The sequence below is a fragment of the Marmota marmota genome, unplaced genomic scaffold (genome assembly GCF_001458135.2).
Source record: "Marmota marmota marmota unplaced genomic scaffold, marMar, whole genome shotgun sequence".
NCBI lineage: Eukaryota > Metazoa > Chordata > Mammalia > Rodentia > Sciuridae > Marmota > Marmota marmota.
In genome coordinates, this window is record NW_026000075.1 from 5,566,435 (window position 1) to 5,576,494 (window position 10,060).

At 40.3% G+C, this 10,060-nt stretch overlaps 1 long non-coding RNA gene across 2 annotated transcripts in view; it reads left to right on the forward strand.

Moving 5' to 3' along the window:
• The first annotated feature begins 321 nt into the window (after nt 1-321).
• LOC107149469 overlaps nt 322-10,060 on the forward strand; it is a 20,436-nt gene continuing 10,697 nt past the window's right edge. The window contains exons 1-3 of one of the 2 annotated variants that reach the window (XR_001504406.2): nt 328-592; nt 2,156-2,301; nt 5,908-6,497. This is a non-coding gene — a long non-coding RNA (uncharacterized LOC107149469). Of the gene's footprint in view, nt 593-2,155; nt 2,302-5,907; nt 6,498-10,060 lie in introns of those variants that run through there. The other variant, XR_007351645.1, reaches the window with a different exon arrangement.

A 10,060-nucleotide genomic window follows, 5' to 3' on the forward strand; every position in this document is an offset into this window, starting at 1 on the left:
TGTTAGGGTATTGCTACTCAGTTAAGAAAGGGACACCAGGTAAACTGATGATTTAGAAGAAAAAAAATTTCCTATGGGTGAAAAGAGCCCTTCAAGGGGAAATATAAAGGCCAAGGATCAAACTCAACCTGCATTGAAATTTTGTGTAGGGCAGTTCTCAGATCTAATGGTGAAAAGATGCAGTGTTTTCAATAGGTCACTGGCTCTTTAAATTGCAGTCCTGAAACCTCAACCACTGAATTAGGTTATGGATCTGTGGGTGCAGCACAGTGAAATGTTTAATCAGAAAACAGAAGACTTTCTGGAACAAATAAGCCAAATGAATGCCTAGAAGTGGAAATGTTAACTAGCGACATAAGATCAGAGTACAGCTGTGCCTAAATGTACCAGGCTTCTGGCCCAGTGAGCAAAGTCTGTGAAAGATTAAAAAGAGAGAAAGAGAGAGAGAGAGAGAGAGAGAGAGAGAGAGAGAGAGAGAGAGAGAAACTATACTGCTTTTCCTAAATTCAAAGAGTAAACTTTTGCCACATAAATTCAGATTTTCTGGAATGAGACATGAGAAATGAAGAAAGCAAACTTGGTTGATTTTAAGGTAAATATTTCCCAAGTAATTGTGTTGAGAGGTGTCTGTTTCTCCTTCTTCTGGCAGAGAGACAAGCAGCCTGTAACATCTTTCCAGAGAAATACCTCGGATTTGTTTCAGTGACCTTACAGTCTGGGTATGATGGCACCGGCACACACAAGAGTTTATTGGTTAATAATGAATGAATCACATTTTATTTGTATGTTTTAGGACAATTTATAAGCTCTTGTGGTTGATTCAGGCTGTAAGACACCACCTAGCAAAATATGGTTTCAGTGTCTGCATGGGCTGCTCTTCCTTCTAGGTGGAAGCAGGTTTCCAAAAAGCAGGCGAGGTATGACTGCCGGCCAAACTCATAACCCCAATTATCCAGCACTTCGACCAAGGCCTCCAAGGATCAGGCATCGCTTCTGGTCGCTTTGGTATGCTTGGATAGAAGACAAATCAATTTCAACAGTCTGTGATTGACATTATTATTATTATTATTATTATTATTATTATTATTATTATTATTATTATGAACCATAACATCCTGAGACATTTATCAGGCATATAATGTTTCGAGTATTTTTCTCTTTATATTCTTTAACAAAGATACTATTATTTCACCCATTTTATATTTGAGGTTTAGGCCGTTTTTTTTTTGTTTGTTTCATTTTGTTTTTTAATTTGCCCAGAATTAGACATCTGGTATAACAGAGCTGGGGCCTTCAGTAGAGACTCTGGAATACCTTTGTTAAAAACGTGAAATACTCCCTCTATATATGATGTGTCAAAGTGCATTCTGCTGTCATGTATAACTAGTTAGAACAAATAAAAAAAAAATCTGTGAAACTATACTTTAGTCGTTCTTAATTGAATTAAGCAGGAAAGATTTACCAAGCTAAATAATCAGCAAATGGTTCCAAACTGTATGCAATCAAATGCTGAATAGTGAAAAGCAGATTCTGAAGACCTAGAGAGGGTCAGCAGAAAGGAAACCCAGTGGGAAAGGCCCAGGGAAGGCTTGCAGGAGAAGATGCAGTGTGAGGCAGTCTTTGAAGTGACCTTCACTGTGCAGAGAGAGCAACGAAAGCAAAGACAGCAGGCTGGAAGAGATTTGGAGGTATGGGGGCCAATGAAGGGGCCAGCCTGAGCAGAAAAGAAATAGTTGTCCCCTTTCAGGTTTATTCCTCCAGGTTTCAAGTTCACAAGGAGCTCAAAGAGACATACAGATCAACCCAGGTACTATGCAATGGCACACCCGACAGGCAATGGGGCTGGAAGCTGCCCTTGAACTACCATGAAGAAAGCATGCTCTGTAATCCTGTAATCAACATAACACAGACTGAGCACCCACCACGTGTGCTACTAATGCTAAATGTCGGGAATAGAAGGGAGAAGCAGATGCAATTCTGGTCCCCAGGGCACTTAGAACTGCATAAGCACATAAGTGTTCATGGGACCAGTGAGTCTGGGGATGAGTATGACAATAAGGACAAACTTAAGTATAAAGGAACAAAGGAAGGAGTATTCCATCTCTCTCGAGGCAGAAAGTCTTTTCAATAGTAACACTTGATGTGGGCCTTGCAGGAGGAGCAAATCATGAAGCTGGAGAAAGGAATGGAGTTGCAGGCAGAAGAGGTGGCAGGAGAAATTGCCTGTAAGGAAACCCACATGTGCTTGTAAGGAAAGCAGCCCAGCAGAGCTGGATGGAGAAAACACCCAAGGTGCCTGAGGTGAGGTGGCAGAGCCAGCTGGAGTAGTGTCAGGAGACACTTGGGGTGAGGAATAAGACAAGAAGGAATTTGAACACAGTGGGGAGCCACAGAAGAACTTGATCATAACAATGAGATTATTTGACCTCTGATATAAGATGAAAATCTGGCAATGGTAAAGGATGTATGCCTAAGGGATGAACTAAAAGGCTCCTTCGATATTCAAAGATGAAGATGATGTCATCAAGGGAGCCTGAATTCAAGTGATGGTAATGGACAGGAAAAGGAGGATTCCCAAGGCATGAAAGATGATCAGGCACACTTAGTATCTAAAAGATAATGACGACTTCCGATTTTAGTGACTTTGGGATAATGGTGTCACGAAACAGGACAGGGACAAGACCAAAAGCAATCAGGAATAAGTGCTACTTAGACTAGAAAAATACTCCTAATGCTGAACACATGCTGGTACAGTCTCAAACAAAACTGGGTGATGCTATTTTCTTTAATGACTGTGTAGTCTGCCGTGGCAGGTGGCCCAGAGGAGTGATAACAGGGACAGAGGACCCCCCCTCCCCAGGTCACTGGTTCAAAGTCATAGTTCTCAAGTGTCTGAAACTTGTTCTCCCATCTGACAGCTGTTCAATGGCTCATGTGAGAGGAATTAGAGGTCTTAGTTGAGGTCCTAGCAAAACAGGTGCTCCTCTTTATAACTGACACCTTTGTTGATGGAGGAGCGATTTTTTTTTCAAGAAATAAGGCAGTTCTAGTCCTTAGGTTGCCTGCTGAGGCATTTTTGGACTAACCAGAGTCATTTTTTTTCCCCAAGAGCATTCAACCGTGGCACAGCTGATTTGTTTGAAATGTTTAAGATTTTTAAAAATCAAGAATAGGCGTTGACTGAGAGTGCTAAAGCAACCATTTAATAGAGCTTTTCTGCTTCCATCTGTCCTTTACTCTTTTGAGGTCACTTCCCTAAAGAGATTTGTCACATAACAGGTCTCTATTCCATTCTCTATTCCTTTTCATTTCCTTGTCAACATCTGGATCTAAAGAAAGCATTCAGCCTGAAATAGTGGATCTCCCTCCCTTTGGAAAATAACACTATATGTTTTTGACACTATAGGTTTTTCAAATATATATAATACATATATATAGTACATATATATGTATACATATATTTAATACATACATATATATAATTTATATATATAATTTTAAAAAATATTTTATTCCCTTCAAACTAGAATTCCAAGTGGGAGGATATTTGTCCTGAACATTAGGTAGGACACACAGGTCGTTCCCAAAGACCTCCACAGCAGAGGAGACCTTGTGCTCCACAACCATGTTTGCTTACCCTGCACCAGTGTGTGGACTGGCCTGTGGCAAACCACTGTAAAAGAACGAAGTCACATAAGAATTGTGCTTGAGTCTGTACATTCCTTGGTGTCAACTAAAGCCACAGGAACTTTGGCAGTATTTTCAAGTTACACCCATTCCCCCATTGCAATGCAGGTCTGTGAACTAAAGTCTCAGCTCTGCCAAAAACCACAGTGATTATCAACAGTATAAGTAATCAAGTAAAAGCATTTTTTTTCCACAGCCCACTGGCCAGATTGTCATGAAAGCAAAAAGTAGCAGCAAAAATTGATTGCTGTCTGCAAAGATAATTTCTATCTGAATTCTATTATTGTATTGCATCAGTGATACATAATGTGTGCCCGGCATCTTTGCCATAAACATTTTAGGTTTAATTTAGAAATCTCTGAGTCATTAGAAAAGTTCTTTCTCATGATAATGAAGAGGGCACTGTGAACTCAGCACTGAAAAGGGAAAGGAAATAACAGGCAAGATACCCACGTGAGAAGTAGAAAAAATGACCAGTGGGCCAAATAATAGGAAGAAATTCAAAATATACATAGCTGCTTACTATTGAATAATTAATACATGCCTCGCTGTTTTTCATTATAAAGCAGCTTGAGTATTTTCAATGTTCCAATAAAATGTGCTCTGGTTGTTGATTTGTTGTTGTCGTTTTGAATGCTTCATTTCTGGGAGGAAAATGAGACTCGGATTCGAGAAAACAAGACCTAATAGATCGACTCAACTAGACCTGCCTGCCCCTCACAGACAATCCATGCTGCTTGGTCAATAATCACTAGCATTGGTATTCAATAGCTGGCAGGCAAGACGTTTTTAGGACAACTCTTCAACCCTATACCACTGGAAAATCTTATCTAAATTGAATTTTTCATTATTCAATGATTAATTTCAAAGCCAAAAAGATGGCTGGTGAAAAGCATCAGACCCTACTGGAAATTAATGGAGTGCAAACATAATAAACTTGAGCCTTAGGCCTCCTTCAAGATTAGTAGGCGTGAATCAGTGGTTTGAAACCTGGTTGCATATTAGAGTGACCCAAGGGGCTTTTTTAAAGTACTGATGTTGAGCAAGCCCCTCCAGGGACCATTTAATAAAATATCAGGAGCAGGTAGGGCCAAGCATCAGTCTGGCTAAGCCTGTCTCTCCCTCCAGGTGATTTTGATATAAACCCTGTTTTTGAGAATCGCCCTTTCACATTCTGGCCTGCCTGTGAGGAAAGATAATTTTGTATTTGCCTACAAATACTCCCAACTGTTTCTGCTAAGAGCAAGTGATGCATAAACTTGGATGTGCACGGGAGACGACTGGAGTATTTTAAAACTGATACCTGGGTCTTACTCCTCTAGAATTCTGAGTTTTCAGTGACTGGACAATCACCTCCAGGTGGTTCCAAAGTGTGAACGAGTTTGAGAACCACTGCTCTATGAAATTGATGAGGACTTCACTTGCTCACTCACCTCAAAGCCTGAAAAGTCTGTGATGAGTATAACCAACCCTCTCTGTCTGTGGGTTCCACATCCTCAGAATAAACCAACCTTGGATCACCTACATGCAAAAATTACACCTGTACTAAACATGTGCTGGCTTTTTGAAAATCATTATTCTCTTAAAAAATAAAGTATAACAACTATTGACAAAGCATTTACATTGTTGTATAGGTAATCTAGAGATGATTTAAAGCATATAGAAAGATGTGCTTGATTATATGCAAATACTATTTCATACAAGGGACTTGAGCATCTTCACAGGGAGTTCTGGACCCAATCCCCCTCAGGCACCAAGGGACAACTGTATTTACAGGTTAGCACTCAATGTAATCAATAAATAGCCTGCTAAAATAAAAGAAATTCCTCCTCTTTTTAGAACTATCAGATGCTCAAGTCTAGACTGCACAAATAACCACATAAATGAGTGTTTATTTTGAGTAATAAGACAGAGTTGTATCCATAGAAACAACTGACTAATAATTATAACAGCTAATTAGGTAAGTGATTTCCAAAATCTATTTTAATGATAACTAATGCAATGAACTTCAAACTTCTTATTCAGTGACATATTTTCCATACTTCTCTTAGCAGTTTGTCAAGGCCTGGCAGTAGGTCAACCAAAAGCCAAAATTTTCAGCCCCAGCCATGTTGATTTATCCCTCAGAACTACTCAGTGAGAATTAAAGTAGCATTCAACAATAAGCTTGGGTTTGGGGGTCAAATAGACCATAATCAGAGTCTCCTTTTCTCTGTTCAGAAGCAACCAGCCTCAGGAGTGGGTCTGAAGCTCCCCGCCCATTTTCTCATCAGCAAGATGAAGCAGTGTCATCTACTCCACAGCGTTGTTATGAGGACTGGAGATAAATAACTTCCCTATTAGAATGCTTTGCACATAGCTATTACTAGAAAAATTATTGTAACTACTATTTAACTTATTGCCCCCAATTGGGGGCTGTTCAGGATTAACATAGTACCAGAATTTAATCACTCTGGAGAGGATGCCAGGTATAAAGATCAAATCATTCTGCCTTTCTGCCATCTCATCTGTGTCTGGCAATAACTCGGCCTAACCACTCTATTCTGCCCTATTTTCCAGCTCATTTTGAGGGTTTTTGTTTTGTTTTGTTTTGTTTTGTTGACAATGAACACAATATTTGGTGGTTTCTCTGGTGTTATTGCCCTTCTAGGCCATACTGGTTTCCTTCAATTATTCTCTGGGGCAAGGATGACTAGATAATCCTTGATATTCTCTCATTTCTCTCCCATTTCTGCTTCCATGTAATTACCAAATCCATCTCTCACAAGCACGTTACTGAAGCTTAATAAAAACAGAGAACTTTGCCATCATCAATGGTATTTGCTCAGCTAAGCAAACAAGCCTGTATGATAAGCCCAGAACCTTCTGTCCCTTTCCCTCCTTGCCAGAGTCCCAGTGTCCTAGAGTTTGGACTAGCCCAAAATTCATTGCTCAGATCCCCTGGTCTTCCATAGAACTTCATCACAGTAACTAACTTCAGCAGAACAATTCTGACAATGTACTTTTGCACACTCAAAATGGATCTCAACCGGCGCTAGAAGAGAGGTATGGTTATACACGAGTAAACAGAGGCCCAAAGAATAGGTGACCTTCCTGCAAGTACACAGCTGGAGGAAAACTAAGGCCTGCCGACGCCCAGTTTGGTTTTTCTGACATCTATACATAGCACTAAAGTGAAAGTGTCCTCCAATTTCAGCCCAGGGAACAGTGATATTAATTTTTCCCTGAGAGACTTTCTACTGGATGAATGTCTTATGGCCAAATGCATGACTGACAGCATTCAGCAGTCTAGCCAGGTCCCACACTAGAAAGAAAAATCAAATGGTCTTAAGAGGTTCCCAGATCTCCAGAACACTGACACTGCAAATTATGTTACAGAGGAGTTCTGTGAACTGCTCCCAGAAAAGCCCACTCCACTTCTATTGTCTCTACAAGCCTGAGGCACTTGATCCACAAGCTGGGGAGCCCTCTGCAGTACTGGAGGAGGAGACGGTCTCCCAGTGAGCAACCATTTGCCTTAGGATAGCTACATCAAAAAGATATTTCAAGCCAGTCAGATTTTACCAAAGGCAAAAAGAGCACTAGTGAATAGCAACTGGTTAGTAGCTTGTTAGTTCTACCACTGTAAAGGAGATACTACAGGGGGGAAAAAAGGAAAATACATGAACATTCTACAGAAGTTATGAACACAACAGTAAGAGCATCCACAGTATCCCTTGTTCATGGAGACTATGGAGTAAGAGAAGAATCTCAGCATTGGAACAAAGCAGTATGAATAGAGTATTGACATCTTGTCATCCTTAAAAAACATTAGGGAAATTCCTTCCCCAATGCAGGAATTGCTATAACAATATTCCTACCAAGAGATAGCACAGTCAAAAAGACCCCTCTTGGCCCAGCCGGAAGAAGGCAGCCTAGTAGAGTTTCCCAAAATGCAATACACATCCTCGAGTGTAGCAAGTATTTTTGAAAACTTAAGAACTGAATCTCTTTTTAAATTACTCAGGTTTAAAAAAAATCACACATTAGAAAAAAAGCATAACTAGCACCATAAGCTCATGTCCATTATCACTTAGGATGAAGACAATGTATTTAAATGAGAAAAAAAACAAGTTAGCTAAAGGAAAATTTTTGAACAAATGGACCTGGCCTTGGATACAACAGTGAAGTTGGTACCAAAACAACTAAATTTTGGGAAATATTAGCTACTGGTTAAAGATGTCACCCATGGACTTTGGATTTAGATTTCAGTTAGAATCCTGAATCTACTCCCCTGTCACTGCATGAGATTTAAGTCACTTATAAGTGAGGAGGATTACAGTGTCAACCTCAAAGGATAATAGCAAAGATTCAGTTAAATAAGATACTGTAGGTAAAGGGGCTGGCATAAGTGATAAGTAGCCATTATTATACCCTCCTGGATTTAATAGATGAAACAAACCCTATTATGTAAACTTAGTTTATACCACTTAGAAACGCACAGGATCAGACACCAGTCTAGAGAGATCAGTTCAGCCTGTAGTGGGCTTGTTATCCTGCCACAGCCCCAGGACCATCACCAACTTCCCCAGGGTTGCAGCTGCTCACAGCTATCCTGAAGTTTGCCAGTTGGTGGGCACCATGACTGTCACATCGAGGTGCTAATGCGCTCCAGATGTGGGTGCCGAGACTCAGCAAGCTTGTCTTCTTGAACAGCATAGGGACCTCTCAACATACTTGTATTCTGAGCACACAGCTGACAGCTCTGTTCCGTTAGTAGGCCAGCAGGGACAGCCTGCATCTTGACCACAGTGGGGAACACAAGAAGTCTCAATGGGGGCTGTCATGGGCTGTCTTGTCTTACCTTTCACATACTGCATTCCTGGGAGGATTCCTTCAACAACCTGCACTGGCAGAGAACTAGGTGAATTGAAGCAGCCTTTATTCCCTGCAAGAAAGTTTCTTCGCAGGACCATGGAGCGCAGGGTTGCCTTCCACTCAGAAGGCTTAGCTTTAAGGCTGGTTATTTCTGAGAGATGAAACCAAGAGCACCCAGTCTCACCAAGAGGATTCAGGGGACATGCTTATTATCATTCTTCTTAGCACAAACATCACATGTACACAATTTTAAAGATTTAAAAGATAGAAAAAAATGTATATAAAAAAAAATTCCCAAATGTCACAACCCAACAAAAAGTGTTAACATTTGACATTTCCTTCTGATATTTTCCTATGAAATCTTTTTTCATAGTGGTAATTATGCTATTTACATGTATGCCTATTATATTAGATTTTCCGCATATCATTGGGGTTTCAAAATATTTTTTATAATGATGAGATCATCGCATCGTATAGCTGTACCATAATGTGCTTAACGAATGCCCTATTATGGGATATTTAAATTTTCATGTTTTTATTATCATAAACAATTCTATATTAATATCTTTGCGAATGTATCTTTGCTCATACTTCAAATTATTAGCTCAGGGGAATTTCTTGATGTAAAATCATTGAGTTTAGCCGTATAAATATTTTTGGTTTCTTGATATATACTGTTTAATTGCTTCCCAGAAAGAATATATCACTTCACAGTCCTACGACAGGCCTATGAAATTGCCATCTCACCAAATTTTTGCCAGTGGATTTATTCTTTTTTAATTCTTTGCTAATTTAACAGAAATAAAATATTTCCTTTTGCTCAGCACTTCTTTATTGTTTTCAGTTTTATATGCCTGTAGCCATTTGTTGTTTTCCTCTTCTGTGAACATTCTGACCATGACCTTGGTCCTTTTTATTTATTTATTTATTTGTTTTTTGCTAAAATCTGTAATTAAAAGTATTCTTATTTTATTTCCACTTGAGTTCATCCTAGCTAATTTTTCTCCTACTATTAGACTAAAATACTACATTCCCTTTTGTGTCAGGGTAAAAAATGGCCCCTCTGTCATTTTATTCCTGTGTAATTGGGATATAAAAACTTTTCTTGGAGAAGGAAGATGGCGGCGAGGGGAGTGCATTGACCCCGTGTGCTGCTTCACTGTGTGGGAGTATGACAAGTCAGGACTGCTAAAGGATATCTTGTTAGGAATTTCCAGCAATAGTGGGGTGCTCCGGAACCTGGAGGAAGGATTTCCATCGCATGAGGATCGGCTACGGGGACTCAAACGCGAGAGGTTTGTCGCACGGAGGGTAACTGCTTATTCAGCAAATCGCCCCGCGGCTAGAGTCTGCAGCGCGCGCTGGGATAGAGACGCAGGGTTACAGCGCTGCAGTTTCTGCCACCCGCGCAAGCACCGTACTCAGGGCTGAATTCTGGGTTCGAGACGGGGGAAGGAAGCGGTCCATCTCGGTTCTCCACACCGGTCAGACCACAGAGGAGGCCAGCAGCCACCAT